This window comes from Bos mutus, chromosome 7 (genome assembly GCF_027580195.1).
Source record: "Bos mutus isolate GX-2022 chromosome 7, NWIPB_WYAK_1.1, whole genome shotgun sequence".
NCBI lineage: Eukaryota > Metazoa > Chordata > Mammalia > Artiodactyla > Bovidae > Bos > Bos mutus.
This window is the reverse complement of record NC_091623.1, coordinates 3,365,241-3,389,922: the sequence shown is the minus strand read 5'-3', so window position 1 is coordinate 3,389,922 and position 24,682 is coordinate 3,365,241.

Here is a 24,682-nt window from a genome sequence, read left to right as displayed (position 1 = left end):
CTCAGTTCAGTTCAGTCGCTCAGTCATGTCTGATCCTTTGCAACTCCATGGACTGCAGCACGCCAGGCTTCCCTATCCATCACCAACTCCCAGAGCTTGCTCAAACTCATGTCCATTGAGTCAGTGATGCCATCCAACCATCTCATCCTCTGTCGTCCCCTTCTCCTCCTGCCTTCAATCTTTCCCAGCATCAGGGTTTTTTTTTCAAAAAGTTAATTCTTAGCATCGAGTGGTTAAAATATTGGAGCTTCAGCTTCAGAATAAGTCCTTCCAATGAATAATCAGGAGTGATTTCCTTTAGGATTACCTGGTTTGATCTCCTTGCAGTCCAAGGGACTCTCAAGAGTCTTCTCCAGCACCACAGTTCAAAAGCATCAATTCTTCAAGGGTGCTCAACTTTCTTTATGGCCCAACTCTCACATCCATACATGACTCCTAGAAAAACCATAGCTTTGACTAGATGGACCTTTGTTGGCAAAGCAACACCTCTGCTTTTAATATGCTATCTAGGTTTGTCATAGCTTTTCATCCAAGAAGCAAGTGTCTTTTAATTTCATGGCTGTAGTCACCATCTGTAATGATTTTGGAGCCCAAGAAAATAAAGTCTATCACTGTCTCCATTGTTTCCCCATCTATTTGCCATGAAGTGATGGGACCAGATGATCTTCATTTTTTGAATGTTGAGTTTTAACCCAGCTTTTTCACTCTCCTCTTTCACTTTCATCAAGAGGCTCTTTAGTTCCTCTCCCCTTTCTGCCATTAGGGTGGTGTCATCTGCATATCTGAGGTTTTCGATATTTTTCCTGGCAATCTTGATTCCAGCTTGTGCTTTATCCAGCCTGGCATTTCACATGATGTACTCTGCATATAAGTTAAATAAGCAGGATGACAATATACAGCCCTGATGTACTCCTTTCCCAACTTGGAACCAGTCTGCTGTTCCAAAGCCAGCTTTGACTGTGGCTTCTTGACCTGCATACAGCTTTCTCAGGAGGCAGGTCAGGTGGTCTGGTATCACTACCACCCACCAATCTAACACCCAGGTATAGGCCACCAAGAAACTATCACATCGATTCCTAAGAAGACAAAGTTGGGAAAGTTATTCTCCAAGTTTCCTAAAAACCCCAGCTGCTCCCTTTTTGACTCTTGCTTACAGGGGACATGTTGGAAATATTAGTTCATTAAAGTTGTACCACAAGAGGAGAATTCAAACATAAAGCCTCAACCTAGCCTCACCACCTACCCTGCAAAATTCCCATCTTGAACCACTTAAGGTATATAATTTCTATTTGAGGAAGTTGAGGTGGGGCTGATTAGAGGGCACATGTCCCCTGGATGCTGAAGACAGAAATCTGTTCAGAAACATGGTCTTGGATATAATAGGTGTCTTGGCCACCACTGTATGAGAAAATAGAATGAGAAACTTGGAAATTAATCTTACTAGGTCATTTCATCTAGTCCTCTGCCTCCCGTGCCCTGAATGATTAAAGCAGCCTCAAGAACACAGATCTAGAGAAATGATTTTCTGATTTTTTTCCTGATACTCTTTAAAAACTTTGATTCAGGAGAGGTATGAACTCTTGAATAGAGGAGATGAGAGAACTCAAGGAAAAACTACAATGGTACACAAAAGTTTGAGAATGGGGCCCAAATATGAGTACTTCATAAATACTTTTAAAATATCAGCATAGTTAAAACTCACCAGTAATGTGCTGAGTTGCTTAACAGTCTCAGCAATCTCAGTTTCTCTACGAGGATTAGAGTAGAACTACCTCACAGGGCTGTGGTGAGGAAAAAGTGAAATAATAATTATGAAGCATTTATCACATTTTAGATAGCCCAACAATGTCAACCATTATTCACAAATTCATTATTTCCTTTTATTTTCTTAGCCAATAAAATGTATTAAGCCCTTTTGTGTTCACTGAACTAGACCTTGGGAGAAGAGACTGGACATATGATTTTTGAAAGCTGAACAATGCATTAGATATCATTCATTTTTCCTAAATCGAACCTTAATTGTAAAACCCCCCCAAAAAATAATAATAATTAAAAACAGAGTTTCTATGATTTGCCAATATTTGCTCACCTTTAAAATATTCTGATGTATGTATGATATAATGTAAAACATTGCTTATTTTTTACTTGACTATGTTATTTCAACCAAATATTGTTATTGTTGTTTAGGCACTAAACATGTCTGATTCTTTGTGACCCCGTGGACAATAGCTGACCAGACTTCTCTGTCCATGGTATTTCTCAGGCAAGAATACTGGAGTGGATTGCCATATTCTTCTCCAGGGAATCTTTCTAACCCAGGGATGGAACCCACGTCTCCTGCATCTCCTGCATTGGCAGGCAGATTCTTTACCACTGAGCCACCAGGGAAGCCCCATTTCAACCAAATACCCATATTCAAGTCTCAATTTTTTGTTTTTATACTGTGGGTAACCTAATCACTGACTACCATGAGTTTAAATGTCTCTTGGCATTTAAAAATAAAAAAATTAAAAACAGAGCCACTGTAGCGGGAGAAGTTGGTAGAGAGCTGCCCTTTTCCTCCCCAGGGAACCCTAAGGTACTGAGGAGTACAGTGTGCAAATCACAGTTCATCCAACCTCTTCATCGTACAGATGAGGACTGTGGGGATTACTGGTCTAGTTGCTTATCAATGATCACACAGATAATCAGACAGCCTGGGCTAGAAGCTGGATCTCCAATATCAAAGAATTTACCAACTAGCTATGGAAACTGGATATATGCATGTCTGGATGTGATAGAAAATTGGGGGTCATTTTCTTCAAGTTGTATTAACAAAGCCTGGACCTTAGCCAGATCCCATGCCTTTGGGTTTCAGGTTCTCCACTGGACTTTTGGTTCTGAATAACTTCTACCTTAGTATTAATTAATATGAAAAGAATGGTCATTTATATGCTCAGTGACTGGTACCAATTTTTCATTGAATATATTTTTATAAATTTATGGATTTATTAGAAATATATTCTCTAAGTAAAATACAAATATGTTGACGTTGTGATTAAGGAAAATCATTTTGAATAAAACACCCTTATGCAATCTGGAAATACACAAAATAAAAACAGAAATTGAACATTAAGTCTGATTTCTATTATTTATCTTCTCTGTGCTTCAAACAATGAAATTTATATGACTTTTAGGGAGAATATTTATTTTTTAACACTTACTAAGAAATATGTCCAATATACAAAATAAGATCTACTTGCCCTGACACCTGATTTTGAGCAAGGCAGAGTGACAGTGAAAAGAAATGCTTTGATAAAATGCAATTCCTCCCTAATGGCAAAACTAAAGATTAAAAGATTTTGGGTGTTGGATACTGTACCATTTCCTACTAGGGTGTGAACAACCAAAGGGAAGTGAAACTTCTTTCAGTGCTCTGTCCCACTGCCTAGGGTTGGTGGTAAAATGCTCAGCACCCTCCAGATCCTCTTTTTAATCTCTCTCATTGCCGCATTAGCTTTCCTTGTGAAAACCCACAGACAGCCTATGTTTTAAATCCTATTGCAAAGGCCTCAATTGGAAACAGGTACGGGCTTCAACCAGAGAACAGAGTAGATGAAATGAGGTTCATTTACCCTCCACCAGCATCCCTTCCTCCCACCAGCCCTGGGCAGACAGATAATTCTTTTTTTTTTAATTGGCATATAATTGCTTTACAATGTTGTGTTAGTTTCTGTTCTACTACAAAGTGAATCAGCCATATGTATACATATATCCCCTCCCTCCGGAGCCTCCCTCCCAACAAGTCATTTTTGCCTAACACATACACTCAAAACAAAGGAACATGAGGGCTCAGACCCTGTCTACAAGGTTTTTTGTCTCAGGCAGTCAGTTCAGTCATTCAGTCATGTCCGACTCTTTGCGACCCCATGGACTGCAGCACACCAGGCCTCCCTGTCCATCACCAACTCCCGGAGTTCAACCAAACTCATGTCCATTGAGTCAGTGATGCCATCAAGCCATCTCATCCTCTGTCATCCCTTCTCTTCATGCCCTCAATCCCTCCCAGCATCAGAGTCTTTTCCAATGAGTCAACTCTTTGCATGAGGTGACCAAAGTACTGGAGTTTCAGCTTTAGCATCAGTCCTTCCAAAGAATACCCAGGACTGATCTCCTTTAGGATGGACTGGTTGGATCTCCTTGCAGTCCAAGGGACTCTCAAGAGTCTTCTCCAACACCACAGTTCAAAAGCATCAATTATAAGGTGCTCAGCTTTCTTCACAGTCCAACTCTCACATCCATACATGACCACTGGAAAAACCACAGCCTTGACTAGATGAACCTTTGTTGGCAAAGTAATGTCTCTGCTTTTTAATATGCTATCTAGATTGGTCATAACTTTCCTTCCAAGGAGTAAGCGTCTTTTAATTTCATGGCTGCAATCACCATTTGCAGTGATTTTGGAGCCCCCCAAAATTAAGTCTGACATTGTTTCCACTGTTTCCCCATCTATTTGCCATGAAGTGATGGAAACAGATGCCATGATCTTCATTTTCTGAATGTTGAGCTTTAAGCCAACTTTTTCACTCTCCTCTTTCACTTTCATCAAGAGGCTTTTGAGTTCCTCTTCACTTTCTGCCATAAGGGTGGTGTCATCTGCATATGTGAGGTTATTGATATTTCTCCCAGCAATCTTGATTCCAGCTTGTGCTTCTTCCAGCCCAGCGTTTCTCATGATGTACTCTGAGAATATGTTAAATAAGCAGGGTGACAATACACAGCCTTGACATACTCCTTGTCCTATCTGGAACCAGTGTGTTCCATGTCCAGTTCTAACTGTTGCTTCCTGACCTGCATATAGGTTTCTTAAGAGGCAGGTCAGGTGGTCTGATATTCCCATCTCTTTCAGAATTTTCCACAGTTTATTGTGATCCACACAGCCAAAGGCTTTGGCACAGTCAATAAAGCAGAAATAGATGTTTTTCTGGAACTCTTTTGCTTTTTTGATGATCCAGGGGATGTTGGCAATTTGATCTGTGGTTCCTCTGCCTTTTCTAAAACCAGCTTGAACATCTGGAAGTTCACGGTTCACATACTGCTGAAGCCTGGCTTGGGGAATTTTGAGCATTACTTTTTGGCAAACCACTTCAGTATTCTTGCCTTGAGAACCCCATGAACAGTACGTGGACATTAAAAGGGAACAAATGTTTCAGCAGAAGATGTTTGGTACCAAGTGAGTAGAATAAATTGTAAATCGTCTGGGACTTTACAGAGAAATCATTGCTGGTATTTAGAAAAGACTTTGGCATAAAGATATGGACCATGAGCTAAGCCTTAAATAATAAGAATCAAATGGACAAGAAGGAGGATGTTTCAGGTCGGGATGTTTTTCTGGATATTCTTGTGTATTCACAATTACTAAGATCAGCCCAAAATGGATACTGACCCAAAATGGATCAGCCCAAATTGTACAGAATGAAGTTGAGGTAAGACCACAGAGCCCACTCATAAAAGAGATGAGGGATGTTAAAACCCATAATCATAGCAGTTGTGTTAACTGCTATGTTTATCTTAACCTACTTCTTTGGTGAGAACTTGTTATTTAGTGGCTAAATTGTATCTGACTCTTTTGCGATGCCATGGACTCTAGCCCTCCAGGCCCCTCTGCCCATGGGATTTCCCAGGCAAGGATACTAGAGTGGGTTGCCATTTCCTTTTCCAGAGATCTTTCTGACTCAGGGATGGAACCTGTGTCTCCTGCATCTCCTGCACTGGCAGGTGGATTCTTTACCGCTGAGTCACCAGGGAAGCCCCTTAGTGAAATCTACCTAGTACTTAAAACCATGCAGCCACACCTGCCAGTGACTGCCAGGGCAGATCAGTCCTCACTGGCAGCTTCTCATCCTGATCTCCGATCTCCCTGTCTCTAATTTTCTGTCCTGTTGGAAGCCCTTCATCTGCTTCCCTACCTGCTCCTGGGGACAATGGGGTTTGTCGACAGACAGAGCAAATTTTTTTCTTTTTTAATTCTTCCTGTACATGCAAACAAGCGACCAGCACTACAAGAGCTTTCATATTTGCAAATACCCCAGGGTGTTTCACAAAAATCAATCTGACCAAAACCCATAAAATATAAATTCACCTGCTACAAGCACAGGATGACTGCAGCTATTTCTTCCCCCAACCTCCACGTTACACAGTGTCCATACAAATAATGCTGGACTCTGCACCAATTACTAGAGCCGTGGGAAAAATCTCAAGGTCAGGAGAATTTTCAGGGAAAAAGAAAGCAAATTAAATGCCTCTTTAAAGAGGTCCCTTATAGAAGCATCTGCTTCGAGGCAGATTTGAGCAAAAGTAGATGATTTGAACAAGAAATTTGTCACCTTCCCTTTGTGATGTTGCAACTCTCTGAGAATCACAGCCCCAGCATCCATTCCCAGAGGTGTTCCTAATCTGGAGTCTCAGTGATGTGCTTCTGCTACTGGAGAAGAGGTGAGGATTGTGCTGGGCCTGGGGGAAGGCAGCCGGGAGGGGCGGAGCTGCTAAATATTTAAATACATAAAATGTTTATCTTTATAATGATAAAAAATGCTTCTTGTTGAAGCATTACTTCTTGTTTAATGCTTACTGTTGAAACTTTAAAAATACAAGGAAAAAAATGTCACTCCTCATCCCTCTCTGGGATTCCCAGGTGGTGCTAGTGTAAAGAACTCACCTGCCAATGCAAGAGATGTGAGACATGAGTTCAATCCCTGGGTCGGGAAGATCCCTTAGAGGAGGGCATGGCAACCCACTCCAGTATACTCGCCTGGAGAATCCCACAGAGAGAGGAATCTGCCAGGCTACAGTCTATAGGGTGGCAGAGTCAGATATGACTGAAGCAACTTAGCACACACATCCCTCTCTAACCATCGCTTGGCAGTACATCAACCAGCACAGTCTCCCAAAGCCTGCAGCAGAATCTCCCTGTGCACACACAAAATCAGACTCCCAGGCCTACCCCCCACATCTGCAGAATCCGGATTTCTGAGCATGGATGAGTCCCCAGCACCTGAATTTTGAAAGGCACCCCAGCAATTCTTACGATGACTTCCTTTGGAACTGTAAGCACTGCCAGTGCAGACATTTGGGCTTCTTCTGTTCACTATTTTTTTCCTGAGCCTGCCACATGGGAGGTATTCAGTAAACATGCACTGAATAAAAAATAAATTCTTTTTTTTAACCACATACGCTTTTCTTTCTTTTTTTGAAACATGTCCTCATAGTTTCACTTAACGATAGATGAGGGATTTACCATGTACTTGTCACTGTCCTGAGTTTTGCAAGCATTATCTCACTTATACTAAACTCATTAAGCAATCATAATTTATAATCCCCATTTCAGATGAAAAATCCTAAACACAGAGAAACTGTGTAATTTGTCCAATGCCACACAGCTAGTAAGTGATAGAAGCAGGTTTAAACCTCAGAACTATAGAAGACTGGAGCCTTCATCTTTCATATTTGGATCCATTGAGCCTTTTCTCAGGCTTTCTACATTTTTATGTGACTGACTGACAAGAGCTTAATTTCCAAAATATATAAAAAGTTACTATAATTCAGTAACAAAAAACAAACAATCCAATCAAAAAATGGACAGAAGACCTAAAGAGACATTTCTCCAAAGAAGACATACAGACAGCCAAGGGGGACATGAGAAGATGCTCATCACTGCTAATAATTAGAGAAATGAAAATCAAAACAAGAATGAGCTACCACCTCACACCAGTCAGAAAGGTCATCATTTAAAAGTCTACAAATAATACATGCTGGAGAAGGCGTGGAGGAAAAGGGACGCTTTTACACTGCTGGTGGGAATGTAAACTGGTTCAGCCACTATGGAAAATAGTATGGAGTTTCCTTAAAAAAAAACTAAAATTAGAGATGCCATATGATCCAGCACAGATAAGGCAATGGCACCCCACTCCAGTACTCCTGCCTGGAAAATCCCATGGATGGAGGAGCCTGGAAGGCTGCAGTCCCACTCCTAGGCATATGCCCAGAAAAAAAAAAACTGTAATTCAAAAAGATACATGCACCTGTTTGTTTATAGCAGCCCTATTTACAAAAGCCAAGACATGGAAGCAACCTAAATGTCCACTGACGGATACAATGGACCATCACGTGCATGCAAGCCAAGTTGCTTCAGTCATGTCCAGCTCTTTGCAACCCTATGGACTATAGCCCACCAGGCTCCTCTGTTCATGGGACTCTCCAGGCAAGAATAGTGGTGTGGGTTGTCATGCCTTCCTCCAAGGGATCTTCCTAACCTAGTAATTGAACCCTTGTCTCTTATGTCTCTTCCATTGACAGGCGGGTTCTTTACCACTAGCACCACCCAGGAAGCCCACAATGGACTATTACTCAGCCGTTAAAAAGAATGAAATACCCTCATTTGCCAGGACATGGATGCAATTAGAGATTATCATACTAGGCAAAGTAAGTCAGAAAGAGAAACACAAATATCATATGCTATCACTTTCATATGGAGTTAAAATACAACACGAACATATCTATGAAATAAAAATAGCCTCACAGATAGAGCAAACAGACTTGTGGTTGCCAAGGGCTAGATAGGGGAGAGAAGATTAGGAGTTTGGGATTAGCAGATGCAAACTATTATATATAGGATGGCTAGACAAGAAGGTCCTACTGCATAGTACGAGGAATTATATTCAATATCCTGTGATAAAGCAAAGTGGAAAATAATAAATATAGTATATATATGTATGTGTGTTTAATCGAATCACTTTGCTGTCAAGCAGAAATTAACACAACATTGTAAATCAACTATATTTCAATAAAATTTTTTAAAAAGCAATATCCTACATTTTTTAATGGTAATGTGATATTCCACTTACACATTCACTAGAATTTAAGAAATTAAAGAACAGTTCCTCTCTATTTTTACAACACTGTTCCAGAAGCATGTTAACTAAATTTTTGCACAATCATACTTTTTCCTTTAACCATTTCCTGAAAGTGGAATTGTCAGGTGAAAGGATATGATCACTTTTAGGACTCTTGATTCATGCTGACTATTGTCCTACTAAAATGTCTTAATAATAAGACACAGATCTACCAGCATTATAAAGGTGCCTATTTCTTCCATTAAAAACATAGAAACTTTGAATATCATTTTAAAATATTTGCTTATGGATATCAAGCTTGGGGGCTTGTTCTAGTTCTTTTTGTTCTAAAAAGGGGCACTTCTCACAGGGCAGGACCTTGGAAGTACCAGATTCAGGCAGGGAGACAGAGTTCATCTCCAAACCTTCTGGTAACACCTGTTTTGGGGTTTGTTTTCTGTTTTTATTTTGTTTGACCTCTGTGCCTTGACTGATGCTACACCCCCAGCTGCTGGGGATGTTTTCATTTCTGTGCACTCCACAAATTCACTCTGTCCCATTCCAGCTCTTGGTGACCCTGCTCTTCAGAAGATCTATGTAAGGTCTGCCAAGAGCCAGCAGAAACCTGGTCTCCTGTCATTGTCCACAGAGCACAGATAAAGAAATCCAGGCTCAGCTAGGCTGAGTAACTTGCCCAAGGTCATACAGCATGTAAAAAGGTAGAATGAGGATTCTTAGAGCGGAACTCTTCACCATCACCCTCCACTGCCTCTCCCTTGGCAACACTTGCCACCTGGGAGAGAAAATCTGAACGGTGAATCAACCATTGCCAGGGTGGACTAACTTAGCAACCCTTCAGTCAAAAAAGAAATTACATCTCCTCATGCAGAGGAAGTGAGAAGGAAACAGCCCCTACCTGCAGCCCCAGCACTCCAAATACATGCATCACTCCGCCCAGAGACACTGGCTCCAAACCCTCGGCCTCTGGTGGAACTGAAATCATCATTGATCCAAAAGTATTCTCTGAATGAGCTCACAATCTACCTCAGCTGCCTGCTGGCCCTCCAGGTTCCTAGGAGCAGCTGCTTCCTTGGTCAGCTCTTCCAGGCTCATATTTACTCTGAGAAATTTGAAGTTAAAAGTAAAAGCAAATAGAGATGGAATTTAATTATATTGAGCAGATTTGCAACGTGCAAGGAATGCTGTTCTTCTCCTCTGAAAAGCAGAAGAGACAGCTGAGCTGGCACCCAGGAACTGCCTGTGCCAATAGCTCAGCTCTCTTCCCTTCTCAGCATCTCTCCATCTATGGATTGCATGTAAGCTCCCTGGGGGCGAGGACTGTGTTCCCGTCACTCAACATACTGCTATCTGTTAGTATAGCTTTCAGCAGGAAATATCTGATAAAGAGGATGAGAATGTCTTGAACCATTCTGCACTGATTGTTTTTAAATGAGAAGCCCAGAGGAAGACAGCCTTAGAGTTGGTTTGGCAGCTTAACCAAACCATTAGGATCCAGACTCTCCTATGCAGTAATCCCCCTTATCCGCAGTTTTGCTTCCTGTGGTCTCAGTTACTCCCCCACCCCCAGGTCAACTGAGGGGCAGCGGGTAGAAGATGAATGGTGTCAGCCAAGAAAGTGCGAACTTATACCCACACAATTTGTATTTCCAGGCTGGTGACACTTGGTTTGCAAGTGAGCAAGACATAGTTGGCTACAGTTTTCCCACATGGGGAATGTGGCTTACCTAGATGCTCAGAGCAGGTGACACTGCTGGTGAAAAGCCCACCCAGGAAACCAGAGGTCAGTCTCTCTGTTAGGATCTGAGGATCCTGCAAACAGAACAGGAATCAGGGGAATGCTGGCAGCCAGGACCACTTCTAGGATGTACATGGAACCAGATTCACTGCTCTCTCACTGGGTCAGATGGTCCTGCGGATGAAAAAAGTTGCCTGCCATAACAGTAAACAAAGGATGTTTCAGTCATCAAGCTACTACAGCCACCCCTGATGGTGAGCCCTGAGGAACTCAGGATGGAGACAGAGGGGCTGCCCACTGCCAAATCCTCAGCCACTGGAGTCACTCCAACTGTGCAACACAGGATGGGAAAGAACAGGATGCTGGTTCTAGACAGCTGAGGTGCAAGTGAAAGGAATGATTTCAGTGAGCCCAGACTCTTGCATATTCCCATACATAAAAAAGTACTAAATTCATTACCTTGAGATGTCTGGTTGTCTTTAATGGTAATCTTTTAATGTTCTGACAAGCTGGTCTTGGTTGCAAAAACCTCTAATATCCTGTCTCCTTCCTTACCTCCTCCGAGTAGTCCTTCAGAGGTATCTGAGAGTTGTGTCCCAAGGCTTAAGTCCTCAGAAAGTCTGCCAAATAAAAGATAATTCTCAATTTTTATGTTGTACATTTGTTTTAAGTCAACAGTCCCTTCTCTTTTGGGGGCCTCAATTTCCTCATTTATGAGATGAAGGAGAAAAAAAAAGAGGAAGAGATCACATTACATCTCTAAGGCCCTTTAACCTTTGTGTTCAATTTTGTTAGTTATAGAATCTACTAACAAGAAAAATGTTAAATCAGTGATGCAACAGAGGATATGAATAAAGATATGGCCCAACCATAACACAGTAAGATGCAATAGTTAAGAATCTGGGCCTGAGACTCAGCTGGACTTGGCCTCAGTGCCAAGACCTGTCATTACTATATGATCTCATGTTTTTAAGCCCAGGATGAGTTTTCCTTGTCTACAAAATGGAGACAGTAATAGCGATCTCATGAAAGAGTGCTGAGAATTAAATAGTATACTCACGTTGTCAGGTAAAGTACCAGGCACATACTAGGTGCTTCATAAACTTCATTCTCAACAAACGAAAAGGAGAACTCCTTAGGAGTGGTGTCTGACTCTTTGCAACCCCACGGACTGTAGCCCACCAGACTCCTCTGTCCATGGGGATTCTCAAGGCAAGAATACTGGAGTAGGTTGCCATTCCCTGCTCCAGAGCATCTTCTCGACCTAGGGATCGAACCTGGGTCTTCTGCATTGCAGGCGCATTCTTAACCATCTGAGCCACCAGGGAAACCCAGACATCCCTGGTGGTCAAGTGGTTAAAAATCCACTCTGCCAATGCAGAGGACCCAGGTTTGATCCCTAGTCTTGGAAGATTCCACATGCCGAGAGGCAACGAAGCCCATGAGCCACAACTACGGAGCCCACGAGCTGCAGATACTGAAGCCCACTCACCCTAGAGCCCACCCTAGAGAAGCCACCACAATGAGAAGCCCAAAAGCCACAATGAAGAATAGTCCCCACTCACTACAACTAGAGAAAGTTCGTGCACAGCAACTAAGCCCCAGCATAGCCAAAAATAATTTTTTTAAGCTTAAAAAAAAAAAAAAAAAAGAATCCTCAATTGATAATCTTCCTTTAAGACTTCAAGAATCTCCGTATCTTGGTTTTGGTTTCCAAATCTTTCTTCCAAAAGAACTATCCTTTTTTCTGACTGCCAACTTTGAGTTCAAGGAAGGTGCTGGGACCTTCATTCTTCCTGAAACCTGGATAATTGTGTGTTTTATAAAGAGGAATGCTGGGCTTCACTGTAGACTCAGGGAGGTGTGCAGAGGCCATCTATTCTGGCAAGGGTCCACCTTTTCTTTCTTTCATGGGCCTTGTCTTGTTGGATAGCCAAATAAAAGGTTCTGCCCATTCACATTCAAAAATCTATTCATTGATGGGATGTAATTCACATTATGTGCCACTAATTACCCTAGGAAAGCAGTAAAAATTAATAAGGAACTACAGTTTAATTGTTTGATAATGACAGGGAGTTCCAAAGTGTTCTCTTGAGTAATAAAATTAACATTTAAACTAGTTCAGTCAAAGAACCTTCCCTTAAATATAACTCTTCACTATTAGTATGGCTTATTTATTTCTTTATTATCTCTTTGGCAGCTCTAAAATAGCACAAATATCTACTGAACATTGAGAATCTGCCCAGTGTTCCAGGACAGTGACTAGCCTGTCTGCAGAGTTTCGGGTGAACTGTGGGTGGTCCCCACCACACACCCACACACACACTCACAGACACACACACTCACAAACACACACACTCACACAGTCACAGACACACACACTCACAAACACACACACTCACACACACACACACTCACAAACACACACACACACAGTACAATCAGATTGTTCTATGTTTATTTAACCAGGGGTAAAGAAGCTTCTCAGAAACTAGGGCATTTTCCCAAAGGGAGATGGGAGCTGGGAGAAGCTGCTAAAGCACTGCCTAGAGTAGGGTCCTACAAAATCTCAGAAATGAAATTTTTGCTACGATGTTATTCTTTTACATTTGAGTGTATACTGCTATTCCAGGATACTCTCTGGGCTTTTAAGGAAATGTGGTAGTTTTAAAATATGCCCATAAAAACTGGAGTCTAATTTCCTCCCCCTTGAATATGAGGAGGATTTAGTGCTTCTAACAAAATGTAGCAGAAGTGAGGTTGTGTGACTTTAAACTAGGTTCTAAAATGGATTCAGATTCCACCTGGCTGTCTCCTGAGATGCTTGCCCTTGGAATCCAGCCACCACCTTGTGAGGAAACCCAAACACAAGGAAAAGCCACACATGGATGTCTCGGCCAACAGACCCAGCTAGGCCCCCAGCCTGCAATGGCATCAACCACCAGACTCGTACTTGAAGGAGACCTTAGACCAGGGGTCCCCAGCCCCAAGCCATGGACCAGTACCCAGTCCATGCCCTGCTAGCAACCAAGTTGAGGCAGTGAAGCTTCATCTGCCACTCCCCATCTCTACCCGTCACTCACAGAACTGCTTGCACCACACCCCCACCCCATCTTCCTGGAAACCAGTCTCTGGTGACAAAAAGGTTGGAGACCACTGCCTTAGATGATTCAACACTCAGCCTTTGACCCTTCCTGCTTGTCCCACAGCTGAGGCCCAGAGCTGGTGCATCAGACACAAAGCATGCCCCTTGTACTCTAAATTCCTGACCCACAGAAACCACGTGCTGAGCTGTGCTGTGCTCAGTTGCTTCAGTTGTATTTGACTATTTGCGACCCTGCAGACTACAGCCTGACAGTCTTCTCTGTCTATGGGATTCTCAGGCAAGAATACTGGAGTGGGTTGCCATGCCCTCCTCCAGGGGATCTTCCTGACCCAGGGACAGAACCCACATCTCCTGAGCCTCCTGCAGGGCAGGTTGATTCTTTACTGCTGAGCCATCGGGGAAGCTCACAGAAACCATGTGAGAAATTCAATGATAATCATTATTTTAAGCCACAAAATTTGGAGATAAGCTCTTATATGGCAATAGATGACACATACAGAAAATTTTATAGACACGGGGACTGTTAGTTCTGGAACCAAAACCTTAAGGCCAGCAAGGCATGACTCACACAGGTCAGAGGGGAATGAAGAGGAAGAGCTCACTGTTGCAGACCACAGCCCCAGCCCCCAGCCTTTCAACGTATTCATCCCCTGCTGAATGACATACCTCAACAGAAGCTCTGTAGTTCTGAGCAACTTAACGACTGAAGGGTTTACTTATAATTCACAGAGATAGGACTAAGTACTGTTTATCCACCTGGAATGTTTGCTTTCCCTGAAGAGTTAAGGATTGGCATTGATGATCTCTTAAAAGTTTGCTTTCAGAGAATCCCATCATGTTGTGGCCCATTTTACACTTGCCTGAGACAGAGAAAAAGCCAACAAAGAAACGGCTGTTCTCTGAGCCCAGTCATCCCCACTCCTCCACCCTCGACTCAGACTCCATGCCCGATGTCCGTTCTCTCACACCAGCACTGCCATCTTCCCAGGCCAGGCCAGCTGTCTTCTTATTCATTCATTCATTCACTATGTGTCTAGTGCCTACTTCATCAGGGGAGACAGACATTAAACAACTAATCACACAAACAAAGAATTCTACTCGTGACTTTCCTAGCAGTCCAGTGGCTAGGACTCAGCGCTCCCAATACAGAAGAGCTAGGTTTGATGCCTGGTCTGGGAACTAGATTCCACATGCTGCAACTAAGATCCAGGGCAGACAAATAAATAAATACTAAAAGAAAAAAAGAAGAATTCTTTTTGTCCTAAGCACTTAGAGGGAGAAGTCCTCTGGGGAGGTAGGGATATTTAAGCTGAGATGTAAAAAATTAAAGAATGAGTGAGGCAGACAGAGGGGGGTGGGGTGTAGGGAAAGCATTCCAAACAAAATGTTGCTCTGTAGGGAGACAGAATGTGGTTTCTAGGAACTTAAAGACCAGTCAGGATGCCAGTCAGAATTGGAGGAAGCAAGTGACTGCCCCCAGAAAAGTCTGGGCAAGGAGGGAACAACCAGATCATGTGAAGCAGTATAGAAAGATCTTAACTATATTCTAACAACAGGCAACCACAGAAGTGTTTAAAGCACAACAGTGGCTGGGTCAAACTTCATCTGTTAAAGCATCTCAGTCCCCTAACCCCACCATTTCCCTTCTATGTGTACACCTCTATACAATCCAGATCACATTATATTAGTTAATTGTTTGGGTATCTTTCTCTCCCACAGTGCTTCTGGGTCTCTTACCATATCTTATTCATATCTGTAATTCCATTAGGCTGCCTACTGCTCTTGGGATCAAGAGTAAACTCCTTCTGCAGCCTGCAAGGCCTTGTACCATCTGTCCTTTGCCCACGGCCCCAGGATGGTCCTGAGTCACTTCCTTTGCACTTCAGTCATTCATCACGGTCCAGTCACTCTGAAAGACCTGTCACATCCTTCCAAGATGCCCTCGCTAGGATAAAGCCCCTGCTAAACACTCTCAGAGCAACCAACTCTTCTCCAGCAGAGCACCTAGTGGGATTCCATTTATCCAGAATCTCTAGCCGGATTCACATCACCACTCATACATATTATCAATTTAATATCTGTCTCCCCTCCTAAACTGTCAGTTTTATGAAAGCAGAGACCTCATATGCCTCGGTCACTATCATATCTCCAGGACCTGGCACTTTGACACTTACAGTTGGCATTCCACAAAGAGATGTTGAATGACAGAATGAAGGAGTGGGAATGCATGAATGGATGATTTCATGTATGATCCCAGTGGTCACCCAGGCCAATACAACAGCTGATGTTGGACACCTCTCTCTGATCACCATTCAGGTCCTTCAATGACATCACCTCTTTGCTGGCCTCACTGACTCTCCACTGGAAGAAGCCAATGTTAGTGAAGGCTTTATGGAATAAATGGAAAGTAGAAATGTATAGAGAAAGCAAAGAAGGCATTTCTGGCAATCTCTGAGTAGCTATTATCTTAATCCTTCTGCCAAGCAAGAGAGGAAAGCTGGCAAACACCCAGGCTCAGTCACCAAGTCCATGTAAACGCTGATGTGTATAGGACTTTGGCTGTATTCATAAGCTTTCCAAATCCGGAGCACTTCAAAGTCCGTTATGGGAACTAATGGGGTCAAATACGGTCCTCCAGGCCAGTGCTTCTCAAACTATCTCTGGTAAAGGGCCAAGTTTTAATTTCATTTTCAATCCATCACGGATCAATACTTTACAAAGATAGTAGGAATTAAATACTTAGAGGAGGCTGCAATGTCAGATTTCTATAAAAGTTTCCATATGATTACTGACCATTTCTGTACTCAGTTCCTCATGGGTTACAAATATTTGAAGACCTGCATCCATCTGCAAATCACTCTTTGAGCAGCACTGATCCAGGTCAGTACTTGCACTCCCAACGCCTCATTCCTCAGCCACAGCAGACATTGCTAATCAATCATCACACATTTCCCCACGTAGCCCGTGTTTGGTTTTAAAATCTTCCTCATCCCAATGTTCAAGATAACCACTACCCTTCACACCTGTTAGAATGGCTATAATCAAAAAGACAAGAAATAACAAGTGTTGGTGAGGATGCGAAGTAAAGGGAACCCTCACACACTGTTGTGAGAATGTGAATTGGCGCAGCCACTATGGAAAACAGTATGGAGGTTCCTTAAATACTCAAAATACAACTATCATATGATCCATCAATTCCACTTCTGGGTATTTATCAGAAGAGAACGAAAATACTAACTCCAAAAATACATGCACCCCCATGTTCAATGAAGCATTATTTACAATAGGTAAGATATTGGAAACTACCCAAGTGTCTATCGACAGATGAATGAAACTGTGGATTATATAACTACAATGGAATATTTTTCAGCCATTAATAGAATGAAACCTTGACATTTGCAACAATATAGGTAGATCTCAAGGGTGTGATGTTAAATGAAATAAGTCAGATTGAGAAAGATAAATTAGAGTTATGATATCTCTTATATGTAGACTCTTTTTTTAAAAAGAAAAAACTTACAGATACAGAGAAAAAAATTGGTGGTTGCCAGACGTGAGGGATTGGGGGGAGAAATGGGAGGTAAAAATTAAAAGTTTTTAAAAGAAAGAAACCCTGTACACTTTACCTGTCATCTTCCTATTCTTCCTTCCTCTACAATCCCAGGGCTAAGCAATCACTAATTTACTTTCTGCTTTCTATCTTTCCTATTCTGGACATTTTATATGTCTGAAAAATGAACAAAGTCAGCCACAACCATGTACACAATCGGGGTACGATGGGAAATTACACTTATTTACCACCCCTACTCTCCATCATCCACAGGCTTGGCCATTTGTCATATGCACACGCAGGAAAAGGAAATGTCTCTATTTTTGTTTCCAGTTTAATGAAAAGTTCATGAAGAATGACCATCTAATCAAAAGGAGTCCTTCCTGATCATTCAGTCCATTAACAACCTCTTTGCAACTTGAGAAGCCCTTAATTAACACACACTAAGAGAAGATATAGCAATGATACCATGAATAGAAACTTCTGGTATGTTCTCAGATGTAAACTATATGGATTGCATTTGGGAACCTGAAATCACTAGCCCTTTACTGCTTTGACCCTTTTCTCCCTCAAATTCTCCATCCCTATGGCTCACCTGCTTCTACTTCAAGCTGTCACAAGGGCTCATTCACAGTGAGTTATTTTCACTTCTCAGCACACTTTTTAACAAAACAGTGAGGTTTTCATTCCTCCCACATTCATTCTTTTCCCCAAGCAAGATTAAAATTCCTGGACCTTTCTTGGGTCAATATAAGGCTGTAAGTCAACCTCCAGTCATGGTCACTGAGAGGACAGAGAAAAAACAGCCACGAGGTGGAGAGAATTGATCTGCTGTCTCCCGGCTTTAGATCTGAAACTCACTCTTGGAGAAAGGCAAGTTTCACTTTGAAGCTTTTCTCTCAACCTTGCCTTTAAAGTTCTCTTTGAAAATTTTTTGCAACTTCCTCCTGATCCCTGCAAACCACAGAATCACAGACTGTTGGTGCTAGATACGCCTTAAAGGGCCTCTGGTTCATCCAAAGTCCTCTTGTGAGTAGTGGGGGAAAACAGTGAGGTCAGTGTGAGCAGTCAGCAGACGTGGCCCCCTTGCTAACCACTGATGACCTCAGAAGAGTTACAGCACGTTTCCAAAACTGTTTCCAAGAAAGACAGATAAGATCCCTAAAATGAGGTGATTGTGACCCACTCATGGGCCTAGTTGAGAATAAAATCAGATGATGTAAAATAAGTTGCCTTAAAACGAAAGCACCATATGAATGCTAGGATTTTACCAGTCCTTCTCAGCATTATAGTAAACTAAAGGCCAACATCAGAGTAGAAGCATAGGGAGGAGAAAGAGAGGGTGAGCCAAGGTGCCTTTTGCCAAAGATCTTTTTTGACCACTTGGGACCTGGAATTAATTTAAGGAAAGGAACTGGGGTGTTTTGGACCATCTTAGTCCAAGCAAGAAAGGAAAGTTGGTTGTAATTTGATCTAGGATGGTGGTCATGACAGAAAAATGTGGACAAATTCAAAAATATTTACAATGTAAAATTATCAGGCTAAGTGCCCAACAGCAAGTGAATGGATAAAGACAATGTGAGAGAGATACACACACCATGGAATGTTATTAACCATAAAAAAAGAAGGAATTCTGCCATTTGTGACAACATGGGTATTCCTTAAAGATATGATGCTAAGTGAAATAAGCCAGGCAGAGAAAGACAAATTATATCTATGTGTGTGTGTGTGTGTGTGTGTGTGTGTGTGTAGATCTTATATATATATGTAGAATCAAAAATAAAAAAAGAAACCAAACTCAAAAAAAGAGAACAGATGTGTGTTTACTAGAAACACAGTTGGGGTGTGGAGGAAATAGATGAAGGTGTTCAAAAGGCACAAACTTCCAATTATAAGGTAAATAAACTCCAGGGATGTCCTGTACAACATGGTGACTACAGCTAACACTGCTATATGATATATATGAAAGTTACTGAGCTGAAATCCTATCAGTTCTCATCACAAGGAAAAAAATGGTTTTGTAACTATATGAGATGGATGTTAACGAAACTAATCATTTTGTAGTATATGTGTGTCATTATGCTGTATCCTTTAAACTTACACAGCAAGTCATTATTTTGTATGTCCACAATATCTCAATAAAAATGGCAAAAAAAAAAAAAAAAAAAATTACCAGGGCTAGGTGATGGATTGGATACAGGAAGAGAGAGGGAGGGGCTTATTTAACTGGAGATAAGAGAGATTAGAAGAGTTCCAGTTGGGTACAGAAGGGAGATCACAGACTTGCTTTTGCACATGTTGAGTCTGACTCACCTTTGGGATCTCCAAGCAGATATGCTAAATAGGCCACTGGAGCTGAGAGACTCTGTGTAGCTCAAGATATAAAAGGTAAAGTATATCCATGTAGGTGGGAACTGAAGTAATTGGCTAGGATGAGAGAATACCAAGGGAGAGAACACAGGGTGGGAAAAGAAGCGGGGCCTAGGACAAGTCTATGGACAAGGACCATAATATTTAACAGCAGAAGACGATGCACCTTAAGAGAAATTAAGGAGAGACCAGAGACAGAAGGAAAAGCAGAACAGTGTTTTTAAGCAATGAAAGAACATAACTTAAGAAGGAAGAAAAGGGACTCCCCTGGTGGAACAGTGGATAAGAATCTGCCTGCCAACGCAGGGGACACAGGTTCAGTCCCTGGCCCAGGAAGATTCCACATGATTCAGAGCAACTAAGCCCATGCGCCACAACTACTGAGCCTTCATGCTGCAACTACTGAGGCCCGTGCACCCAGAGCCTGCGCTCCACAAGGAACGCCACCGCCATGAGAAGCCCACGCACCACAGCAAAGAGCAGCCCCCAATCACAACTAGGGAAAGCCCGCACGCAGCAGCAAAGACCCAGAGCAACTAACACCAAATAAATAAATAATAAAAATAAATAAAAAGGAAGGAAGGAAGAAATAGCCAGTGGCATCAAGTACGGACAAGGATTCATTTAAGATGAAGATGGAGAAATATCCATCAGAAATTGAGGTGCCTTTTCATGATAGCATCCCATTTGGGGTCCTTTCCAAACACAGGTTCTTTCCTATGACTTGTCCCCATGACCATCCAGGGTACAAAACAGACCTGAACTCTGGGAAAAACCAACCATTTATGAGATCCTGAACACTAGGGCTATTTTCAACATGACAGTTTGAGGCTTCAGCTAAGGCTGTAACTTTCTGGAGCCACCACTACACCCTACATACCAAGAAATCCTATCTCCTGAGATTGGTTTCCTCTAGATCACAGATGGCAAGTATGTGGCACACCCATCAAACCTGGGTCCACATCAGTTCAGTTCAGTCACTCAGTCGTGTCCAACTTTCTGTGACCCCATGATCATGCCAGGCTTCTCTATACATCACCAACACCCAGAGCTTGCTCAAACTCACGTCCATTGAATCAGTGATACCATCCAACCATCTCATCTTCTGTTGTCCCCTTCTCCTCCTGCCTTTGATCTTTCCCAGCATCAGGGTCTTTTCTAGTGAGTCAGTTCTTCACATCCAGTGGCCAAAATATTGGAACTTCAGCTTCAGAATCCATCCTTCTAATGAATATTCAGGACTGATTTCCTTTAGAATGGACTGGTTGGATCTCCTTGTAGTCCAAAGGACTCTCAAGAGTCTTCTCCAGCACTACAGTTCAAAAGCATCAATTCTTCAGCACTCAGCTTTATGTCCAACTCTCACATCCATACATGACCACTGGAAAAACCATAGTTTTGACTGGATGGACTTTTGTCAGCAAAGTTAATGTCTCTGCTTTTTACTATGCTGTCTAGGTTGGTCATAGCTTTTCTTCCAAGGAGCAAGCGTCTTTTAATTGCATGGCTGCAGTCACCATCAGCAGTGATGGAGCCCCCAAAAATAAAGTCTCTCTCTGTTTCCATTGTTTCCCCATCTATTTGCCATGAAGTGATAGGACCGGATGCTATGATCTTAGTTTTTTGAATGTTGAGTTTTAAGCCAGCTTTTTCACTCTCCTCTTTCACTTTCATCAAGCGGCTCTTTAGTTCCTCTTCACATTCTGCCATAAGGGTAATGTCATCTGCATATCTGAAGTTATTGATATTTCCCCCAGCAATCTTAATTCCAGTTTGTGCTTCATCAGGCCCAGCACTTCATATGATGTACTCTGAATAGAAGTTAAATAAGCAGGGTGACAATATACAGCCTTGACACACTCCTTTCCCAATGTGGAACCAGTCTGTTGTTTCATGTCCAGTTGTAATTGTTGCTTCTTGACCTGCATACAGATTTCTCAGGAGGCAGGTCAGATGGTCTGGTATTCCCATCTCTTTAAGAATTTTCCAGTTTGTTGTGATCCATACAGTCAAAGGCTTTGGTGTAGTCAATAAAGCAGAAGTAGATGCTTTTCTGTAACTCTTTTGCTTTTTTGATGATCCAACGGATGTTCACAACATGATCTCTGGTTCCTCTGGCTGTCCTAAATCCAGCTTGAACATCTGGAAGTTCTTGACTGATGTACCGCTGAAGCCTAGCTTGGAGAATTTTGAGCATTACTTTGCTAGCATGTGAGATGAGTGCAACTGTGCGGTAGTTTGAACATTCTTTGGCATTGCATCAGACATTACTAATTGACTAGAAGTCCCCACTGAAAAATGTGTGTCTCTGGGGGTCACTATGTCTACATGCCATGTTCCAGGATGGAGGCACACCTCTGAACCCTGGACCCCCTGCCCACCTCATTGTCCCCCACTCCCTGTCCTCTTCTGAGGAGATGGAGATGCAACACGCCATGCCACGTCTCTCTGTCCCTGACTGCACTCAGCCCTCAGCCAGACTGTTGCATCTGTTCCCAATACTGATGTGATCTGCAGTTATTTGCTTTGGAAGTCAAAGCCCAAGGACTGTCAGCTTTATCTGGAGAGCAGGGCCTGCTCCACAGAGAAGGCAACAACTCTTCACACAGCAGAGTCGTGTTTGTTTGGTTGGTCCTGGGGGACATGAATACCCACCGGATCCTGCCCAGCACGTTCGAGGCGCATGCCTCCTCACCAGTCTGATTTGGGAGGATAATAAGCTAAACAAAGGAGCAGACGATCATGGAGGTTTATTTTCAGTCTGTGTGGTGTATATTTAGCCATCTTGTGACTGGACTGCTAGCGCTGTGTGGCAGTCGCCCTTGGGAAATTCAATCCTGGAGAGAGTGGAGGTGGGACAGATCTGGGAGAGAGGAAGGAAGGGCTTAAAATGCCACTTGCAGGAAGAAGGAGCAGACCAAATTTGTCCAAAACGCAAGCAGCCAAGGACAGGATTTGGGACACTTGCAGTAACATGGAATAGACTGTAAAATTGTGTAAGAAGGGACCTTTTTCTTAAGCATCTGTAAACAGCCAGACGTAGGAGTGTGAAGTCCCCTCTTCTTCCCTTCCTGGCCACCTTCAATAAGCCTGACAGGGGTAGCAACTCAGAAAACCCGAATTCTAGCCCTGGTTGGCCATCAGCTGGAAGCCAAGTTTTCGCTCTACAGAGCAGAAGGGCTAGAGAGGATGAGCTCTAGGATGCCATGACCAACCCCTCAAGATGAAGAGAGGCAACACAGGGGATGTGCGATGGGTGCCGAGGCGGGTGGTGAGCTGCCAGTTGAAACGGTGGGGGAGGGGAAGTCCCTGGGGGTCTGGTGGTTAGGACTCTGCTTCCACTATAGAGGGCACAGGTTTATCCCTGGTTGGGGAATTAGGACCCCCTCAAGCTGCACGGTGTGGCCAAAAAGAAAAACTAAAAAAATCTTAAACTAGAACATTCTGCAATCATTACAAATTATGGTACTGATGTCACCCAACCAAAAAAAAAACTTGCCCTAAAATGTACATAAACATGAAAATAATCTTTAGAGATGCACAAATCACGATGCTAATCTATATTAACTGAGTAAAGCTATCTATCACATCCTGTAGGAATTCAGCAGCCACTCGAGGCAGCCGCTTGCTGTCAATCAGGTAGCGGTGGGAGGAGCGACCATCACCCAAGGAAGAAATGAGACTCCAAGCCGGGCCTCCATGGCTCCAGAGGACCCCTCCCACCCTGTACTGCAAATCCCAGAAACTGGTGCTGCCAGAGAAAGGAGGTTTTTCTATAGGGTTTTTGTTGTTGCTGGTTTTGATTTGTTTGGGTTTTTCGTCTCTGGGACGGTCCACCCCAGCCCGAGGCATCAAGGGGTGAGTAAGGACACCACAGGTCCTCTGGGGCCAGTCCCAGGGGGTCCCCCCTCTTAGAACAAGCCCGCAGCTTTAGGCAGAAGCCCGACTTCTTAGCGGGGCCTCCCAGAGATAGTCTTGTCTGGCCATAAACTTCTAACTCTAGAATGCGGAGGCAGAAAGGGGCCTTAAAGCATCCCTCAATCCCAGAGCAGTCCTGTTTCCACAAGTTTTCTTTTCAAGTTGTTAGCCTCCTGAGCTATTTCAGAAAGGCTCTGGATTCCAGGATCATGGAGGGTTTGAGTTTCAGGGAGAACCTTGCTTCTCGCATGTATTTACCCGGTCTCCCGTATCAGGCCAAATGCCTCATCTCTATCAAAAGGCAAAGAGGATTCTGACTGTCTTTGTGTGATCTGAAAAGAGTATCTTGCTCATCACTTGCCAACTCTGCCCTAGCTCTTCATTACTTTGTGGTAAAGTATATTCTTCTGTAAAATGAAAGGAGGTATGAGTCAGGAAAACAGAACTCCTTCAGGGGAAAACCCCCTAAATTAGAAATTACACAGGAGGCATCTGAGGGGGGCAGTTCTCCACTCTTAACTGTCTTTACCACTTGGATTCTTCGAATCAGAAGCGACTTTTCACATTGTATCATCCTTTTATAAAAGAGCAGTTTAGACCCAGAGAGTATGTTCTTAAGCAAGATCACACAGCACACTGAGAACCAAGACTGAGGCCCCCTAGACCCGCTGCACATTTTGAAGGACTCTTAAAGCTTAAATTCTAATCCAAGACTCCATTCCTTTGTTTTACAGGCAATACGAACCATCCCCACCAGAAGCTCACTTTTAAATTTTCTTTGATGGCACTAGCACCTGTAAGCAATCAACACCATGCTGTAAGCACACTCGGTGTGTCCGAATCGAGACACGCAGAGCTTGGGCTTGGGAGCTTGACGGGTCCCACACCAGCGCAAACCCTGTCCGACTGTTAAGCGTGTTGCCTGCGGACTTCGTTTGTTTTCTTCACGGAACTTAGTCGTTTGCTTTGGCGCTCCTGCCCCCTAGTGGCAGCAAACGTCACCGCAGCCATATTCTTCAGACAAACGAAAGGGAAATTGAGTTGAGACTTTTCTGAAGAGGAATAGAGGCAATCCGTATCCTTCTCTAGAAGAGAAGGCTTGGTTACGATGG